At 41.5% G+C, this 7,605-nt stretch overlaps 1 long non-coding RNA gene across 2 annotated transcripts; it reads right to left on the reverse strand.

Moving 5' to 3' along the window:
• Positions 1-607: 607 nt before the first annotated feature.
• LOC123973249 lies at positions 608-6,556 on the reverse strand. 2 transcript variants are annotated; one of them, XR_006825574.1, is made up of 4 exons: positions 6,100-6,556; positions 5,450-5,684; positions 3,869-5,059; positions 608-1,664 (listed from the first exon to the last, which is right to left on the reverse strand). It is a non-coding gene; the product is annotated as an uncharacterized LOC123973249 (long non-coding RNA). The 2 variants fall into 2 exon arrangements; XR_006825573.1 differs by having other exon boundaries at positions 608-5,059.
• Between the last annotated feature and the right edge of the window lie 1,049 nt (positions 6,557-7,605).

Consider the following 7,605-nt stretch of genomic DNA (forward strand, 5'->3'; position numbering starts at 1 on the left):
TGATTTTTCGTTTTTTTGTTTTTTAATCAAAACCAAAAAACCAAATTCAGCACAGTCTCTCGTTTTCCTTTCTTACTGACAAAACAAATTTATTTCTCTATATTTCCTTTCATTGGTGGGTGGGACTTCATCAACCCCCTGCTTCTGATTGGACAGTGAGCTCCATCAGTTCTGTATGTACTTCAGGCTACTCTTCAAAATTAAGGTTCTCCCAGAGAATTTCCATACCTGCTGTGGTTCTCCCTCTTTGCCTTAAGACGATGCAATGTCTCCACAAAAAAACAGTTTATTAGTGAAAACTAATTACATAATGCAATAAATCCCCTTCATGATTCAGAGTTTATGAGAGGTGGCGATTCATCAGTTTGGAGCATGTAGTGGAAGCGGTACTGCCACCAGCATTCCATGTAGAGCATTGCAGTTACAAATAAACAACCAGAAATGTTCTTAATAAGATGATAAGCCTCTCTGTTACAATGCGCCAACAATGAAATTTCACCTTGACGAATTTTTATAGTCGACGTTGTCGATTACTTCGACCAAGTTTAAATTCTTTTTGCATTAATTTAATTTTTATATCAGTGACTTCACGTGACAAGATATCATCTCTTACATATATCCGGTGTGGCAACCACAACCAGTGTTTATTTCAGTTTGAGTGCAAGCTTCCAAAAATTGTGCGTAATATCCTTCAGTAATTTTTAAAATATTTCCCCATTTTCATGTCCTTTTAAGACACAATGACTCAGCCCATGTTTTCCTCCTGCTGCCGGAGTCTGCTGGGATGTAAGGCCTGTGTTGGGGAGTGGAGGAACACATCTTTCCAGTGCCTCAAGCCTGTGTATACAGAGGTAGCTGGACTGTCTGCAGCACTAGACTTTTTCAGGTCCCTGCCATAAAGATGACAGCTGTTGCCTTTTACTTGTGTTTTTTTTTTTACTTGACAGTGACAAATTTTGTCATGGGATGCAGCTGACAAGACTGAGGAATGTTATTAAGCTTATTTCAGTCATAGTCTCGTCAGCTGCACCTAGTACTCCCCCTCTCACGCACATTCATGCCCATATACACTGACCATTTATTATGTGTATCTGTTTAAGTGAAAATGGTTAAGATGAATAGTTTCTGTTCAGAATTTGGGATGAGGGATGTTAGTAAGCTTATTTCCCTCACAGTCTTGTCATCTGCACAAAATATTTTATCTTTTATTTTTGAATATAATAAAATTCTTTCAAAATTTCTGTTTATGTGGTTTATTTTCAAAACTATTATATTCTAATTGTTAAAGAGTAGGTGAAAGTGGGTGTTGTCATGCTTTTCAGTTGTTTTAATGACTGGAAACAATACATTGATGTTAAAATACTAAATGAAACACCTCAAATCTTTTGCACATATATCCTATCTTCATTAGATTGTCATAGTTATGGAAATCAGATGTTTTAAAAGTAATTGGTGACTCTTAAAAGACATAAAAGGTACATCTGCAAAGAAATAGTAAACACATATCTCCGGCAATGTTTGGCCTCCGCTGTGGATTTGATGCTGCCCACAGCTTCTTCGTCTCCAGATGATGGTAAGGGCATCCTGGGTGTGTTCACGGTCCTCAAGACGTTATGCAGGACACAGGTAACCTTCAGATAACCGCCCGTTGACAGGGCTGATCCCTATGACCAAGCATTGCAAAAGAACTTAGCCACTTGACAAATACTGAAAAAGATGGTGAAATACAGGCACTGAAAATGTTACACTTTCCTTTTGTACTCAACTTTGATATCCTGAAATGTAAACAAACTAAGGCAAAGGTTTCCACATCATAGGTCAAAGTAGAACGTCAAGGCACACCAACTCATATAATTGTAACTCATTTAATTATTTTAATAATCATAGCCTATATTTTGCAAATAATTGACTACACACGTGTGTTTGTTTAGCAAACTAAGATATTACAGTAGGCTACCTTGGTTGAGTAAGTAAGTATGCTGAAATGTCTCAATCTGAGTTCATTGTTAATTGGTTTATTACAGGCCTATGTACCTTGATATGACATAGCATATGAAACCAGGTGCAATAAAAAAAAAAGTTTGGAAACTGACTTGGAACCTCCCAGGAAGTCACCTTATTTAAGCTTATCCAACATCTGTGATGAGTGATGTGATCAAATATGATCTCCTCTGCTGAGTCAAAATAGCTACACTTCAGCTTGAACCCCCCCTTGATGAACTGCCCGTTTCCAAATGCAATGTGAGAGTGCGTTGTGATGATAGAGAACCCAAATGCCAGTGCGCCCCAGTTCAGGTCCTCCCAGGGTGCGAACTACGGGGGAGCTTAGCTCTTTATACAGTAAGACATGAGACGCTGTCTCCTCTATGAACCGTCTGGATTCTCACTGTGCTGCGTTTCTAGAAACTATGAACCGGTTGTGGGTCACATCTCCCAGAGAGGCTGCTGTCGGTCAATTAAAACGTCATGTGCGCAAGTCACAACAAATATAGTGGGATATTTGAGCAGCAAAAAATACAAAGGCTGAAGTCACTAACTTGACATGACAGGGCAGAGGAAATTGCAGAGGAACTAGAATTCAACTTTTAGCTTCTGAAATAATTTCGATGCTCTGATGGCGCTCAGGACTGATCAGGAGGACGGCTGCTTTACTCCAAACAGTTTCTCTGGATGAACCTGGACTGTGTGTGAGAGGTTTTAACCGACGCAGTTGTCATTTTTACACCAAACGCCCATGTTGTTTAAATAGCAGATTGTGGTCCATGGGAGTGTTAAAATAAGATGTGGTCACTCAGGCAAATTGTTGGCGCATTCCTATTGTGAAGCAACGGAAAGCGACTGTACCATTGACCAAACGGCAAGTCAGCGGCGCAGTATTTCACTGTTTGTTTTTTGCTATTTTTTACTCCACTTTACGCACGAGGCACAGCAACAACTTAATATTAAAATCTCCCGAGAAGTGACAGGATCGGTCAGGATCTAATGTTAATTGATGTTCTGAGTTCTTCTCGCACACAGTCCAGTGAAACTGGAGTAAAGCAGCGTCCTCCTGATCGATCCTGAGCCCCCTCAGAGCGTCTCAATTATTTCAGAAGCTAAAAGTTGATTGCTCTGCCTTCTGGAGAGTTTCCTCTGTCCTGTTATGTCAAGTTTATAATTTTTTTGCTTCTTGAATGCCCCACGATATTTGTTGCGACTTTTTTGCGCACATGGAAACGTTTTAAATGACTGATAGCAGCCTCTCTGATCATGAAAGTAAATCATTAAACACTCCTTCCGCAACAAAACACAAAATAATTAAACCACTGCAGGGGAGAGATGTGACCCCCCGACCGGTTCATCATAGTTTCTAATAACGCAGCGCAGTGAGGATCCAGACGGTTCATAGAGGAGACAGCGTCTGTCTGTCTGTTACCAGACTCCAGTCTGCTTCACTGATGAACACAGAGCTGCAGAGGAACATCTGGCTTCATGAGACAGTTTTTAGATCGCTGTTAATCTGCTGTTCAATCAGTCACTTGATGTTTTTATACTGCGCCATTCATCTGCTATCATGATAGCAATGCGCCAAAGTGCAAGCGCACGCAAATCTGATTGGTTTGTTGCATGTTGCGCCCAAAACACGCCACGCACTTAGATCGTTCAAACTGGGCCCTGTGACTTCTTCCTCGCAGCGGAGGAGATATTTGATCACATTTTACAGTTGATGTTGGAACAGCTTCAATAACAGGAGCCTGGGAACTTGTTGATCGGACCTGGTTCCAAATCAAGGCGCACATCTCAGTAAACGGGTGTTACGACCCGTGAGGTCCGTGGGCTGTGTTTGCGTTGCTGTGGGTGTGTCTGTCTCTCTCTTGCAGGTGTGTACCTGTACCCGCTGAGTGTGACGTGGGGTGGAGCTCACAGCTGGGGCCAATTAGTGGGCCACATAAGCAGAGCCGGTGGAGCGCTCTCGAACGTGACGTCTCACTTCTCACTCATCCACTCACCCTTCCTTGGGCTCGCATTAGTCTGTGTGATCTACTGTGTGATCTACTTCGTGACTTGTAGGACGTGACCGGCGGGGTGCCGCTGGCAACTTCTCCTCGCGTCGTGAGGTCGGTGACTCCGTGGAGGCGGCATTCCCGCTCAGTGGAAGCCGGTGTGGTGGGCGACGTGTGTGCTTCCCCAGCGCCGAGTCTGTGTGGCCTATTGTGTCGCATCCTGTGTTGTTTAGTTGTTGATACGTTGTTTGCTGATTAAAGCCTTTTTCTTTTGATTAAGAATAAATACATTAACTTGGCGCATGTTTTGAGTCATCCATGGTTTTTCCCACCCGGTTATTTATCTAACTGCAAATTTAGTGAAAGCAGAACTGAGCTTAATAATAAAATATGATATAATTATTTAGTCTTATTGGGTTGCATCTGCCATCAAGGCTTTTTATTTTTAAAAAAAAAATCACATCAGGTACCGGTATTGATGGGTAGAGGCTACTTGTGCTAAATGATAATCTATGGCTACAAAGGTGCAAAGCCCCTTTTTTTACTCAGAAATTTGTTCAAATGTCGGCAGTCTTGAGTATAAAACTAACTGGACCATCTCAGGTGTGATGAGTCTTTAAACACAGCAGGATGAACTCCAGTGGAGCTCCAGGTGATCACAGCTGAGGGAGGTGCAGGGCAGCACCTGCTGGTCATTTTCTGTAAATCCTTTTGGTGTGCTTGCTGTTGGTTCGATGCCATCGATCTTTATAATATTGAGAACACTTTACTGTTCACAGCATTTACTAATTATATTTTTGCATTAAAAAAATAATGCAAAAATACGATTACGCTCATTTTAATGAACAACTGTAACCAATCTAGCCTATGAACATCAGTGTGTGTGTGTGTCTGCGTGAGGCTCCAGCTGCTGACGGGCATCACTCGTGGTCCACTCCATCGTAGGATGAGTGGAAGTTCTTGGGCAAAACCTTCAGTTCTTGGGGCTGTTTGAACTTCATCTCTTTAACTGGCTGGCTGGATGTGCACAGTGGGGCTGCTGTGGTGATACTCTTCTTTTAAGACATGGGACAGATCTAGTGGATAGTTGGATGGAAGAATTTAAATAGATTACAAAGTATGTCTCCTCTTTAACTTAGGTAAATGTTCCAACAGCACACTGTAGAAATATTCTGTATGTCAAAATTCCTACATTCAAATGATGAAAAGTAAAGCTAATTCTGAATACTTTATATTTTGCTGTGTGACTTCATCTGTGAAAATACATCATACTCTAGTTTTTGATTATGTTTTTAATTTATAATCTGCAGAGTAACTAGTAACTAAAGCCGTCAAAATAAAGGTAGTGGAGTAGTACCTCAAAAAGAAGAGTAATTGGGCGCATGTACTTATTTACTTTTCACAGCTGATTTCTATTGACATAGAAGGCAATATTTGTGCAAGAATGTATACGTCTGACAAAATACCTGATTGTTTGGAGGTCATGCAACGTTGGATCCCCGGCTTTTTCTCCAGTTCCCCATCTGGCTGAAGTCCTTGAAGATACGTAGCTCACACGGTATGGCCTGGAACTGGAGTGAGCGCCACCGAGGTCTTCTCACCTGCATCTTCTTTGTCCTTCTGCTTCGCAGCCTTTGTGTCCCATGAAGCTGCTTCGATGTTTCCAGGCTTGAATGAACAGTAGGCATCGCACTGGTCTTTCTTTAAGTGAAAGGGAGATATATATAAGTAACTGAAAATGTTTGAGCAAACTTACATTGACAGAGGCTGTTTGCAAGAAGGCTTATACTCAGTGTGCAGGTGACTGATGGACTTGAATACAAGCTACAGGTACACCTTTCGATGAAGAGGACCTACAGAAGTGCGACTGAACTTTCCAAAGGTCCAGAAGGAAGATCTTATGGAAGGCCTGCAGAAAGCACTGTGGCCTCACAGCAAGAAGGTCTCATATTCAAACCCGTCCTCCCAGACCTGTGTCTGTGTGGGTTTGCTCCAGTTTTCCACACCATCAAAAACATCTTAGATTAGGCTCTTGAGGTTATTTTTGATTAACAAAAATTTTGATTTGTTAAATGCAGAGAATAAATTTCACCATGTGTATGTGACAATAAAGTACCTTTTCCTTCCGTTCCTGTCCTCAGTCTTCTCATGACTTTCTCCTGTTCTTCCTGTCCCACTTCTAAAAACACCACTGCTTTATGCCTGATGTTGACAGGAACAAGTGTTGGCACACTCAGATTCTTCTCCAGTCTACTCCAAGGTGACAAATAATGGATGCGTACCTCCTGGATCCATCTGCTCCCCTCCACCAGAGACTTCACAATCATTTCTCCAGTCCAAATTCCCCCAGAAATACTTAGAAATCTTGTTCTTATTATGTGTCTTGTGCTTTTCTGCAGTAGAGTTTAGTGAACCTTTGGCAGGTTGCAGACTGGCATGGTGTCCCCATTTGTCTTGCCTCCTTCAATCCAGACCCCTCATTCTCCTACTTTTCTGGACTTTCACGTTCCAGGTCTCTGGATTTCCCGTCTTCCATGACCTTCCTGGATGAGCCTCATTGGTTAAAGAGTCCTCCTCAACTCCTTCTTGTGATTAAAAGAAAACAAAAACAGAAATTCTGTGAAAGACAAAAAATATCACTGCAGGACACAAAGGACAAAGCTCTGCACACCATCTCAACAACTCCTAATAAAACTGTATTGAAGGCAATGTTTTGATCTATGAGATCAGATCAAACCATTGCTTTAACAAAGAGTTATTATTTGGAGTCCAATGGTGTGCAGACATTTGTCCTGAATTATTTTAATGCCTACCTTCAGTTACATTGTTTTGGACGTTCTACCTGAGATCTGTTAAGTGACCACTGTTTGGCAGGTTCTTGTCACGTGCTGACCATAAAGAAAAGTTTAAAACCACAATAAACTATATGTTTTTTTCAACTTTCAATCAGAAGCAAAGGTCAGCTTTTAAAATTGATAATTATTATCATGATAATTACTGATGCTGAATGATATTAGACTTTTTTTTTGGCCCTAGCTGATTCTTTCTGAAGAAAAAAAACGAACCTAAAAGTCTTAAACATCTGTTTTTGATTGAGGAAACCAAATATAGATCTTTGAAGCACGGTGAACAGTCCTATCATATTTTACATTAAAGGGGCTATATGTAAGTTTTGGATTTTAATAAATCAAATATTCATTGTCAGTGGGCTCAAACCTCAGTTAGAAATGAAGCCCACGCCTGTTTTCTCCGTTGCTTCCATCAGACACTATTCTGCTTTAAATGTGAGGTCTCCGGGTCGGATTCAGCCCTGTTCGCGCTCCCGAGTCTCTCAGACTACACTGACAACACGGCAGCTAACGACATGCAGTCCGCTAACAGCATGAAACAACCGGCTCACAGTAAAACACGGGCTCCACGTAAGGATCCAAAACAGCAGTAAAGGTTTATGTGCTGAAGCCCATCAGACCAAACAGGTTCAGATGATGTCGAGTAAGAACAAAGTGAGCATTAGTAAAGCTGGAGAAACAGAGAAAGTCACGTTAGCTCACCGGCTAATGTTATCCGATGCAAAGTTGTATCGCTTTCCACATTATTTCACCAACTAACGCGACCCACGTTA

This window comes from Micropterus dolomieu, linkage group LG07, assembly GCF_021292245.1.
Source record: "Micropterus dolomieu isolate WLL.071019.BEF.003 ecotype Adirondacks linkage group LG07, ASM2129224v1, whole genome shotgun sequence".
Taxonomy (NCBI): Eukaryota; Metazoa; Chordata; class Actinopteri; order Centrarchiformes; family Centrarchidae; genus Micropterus; species Micropterus dolomieu.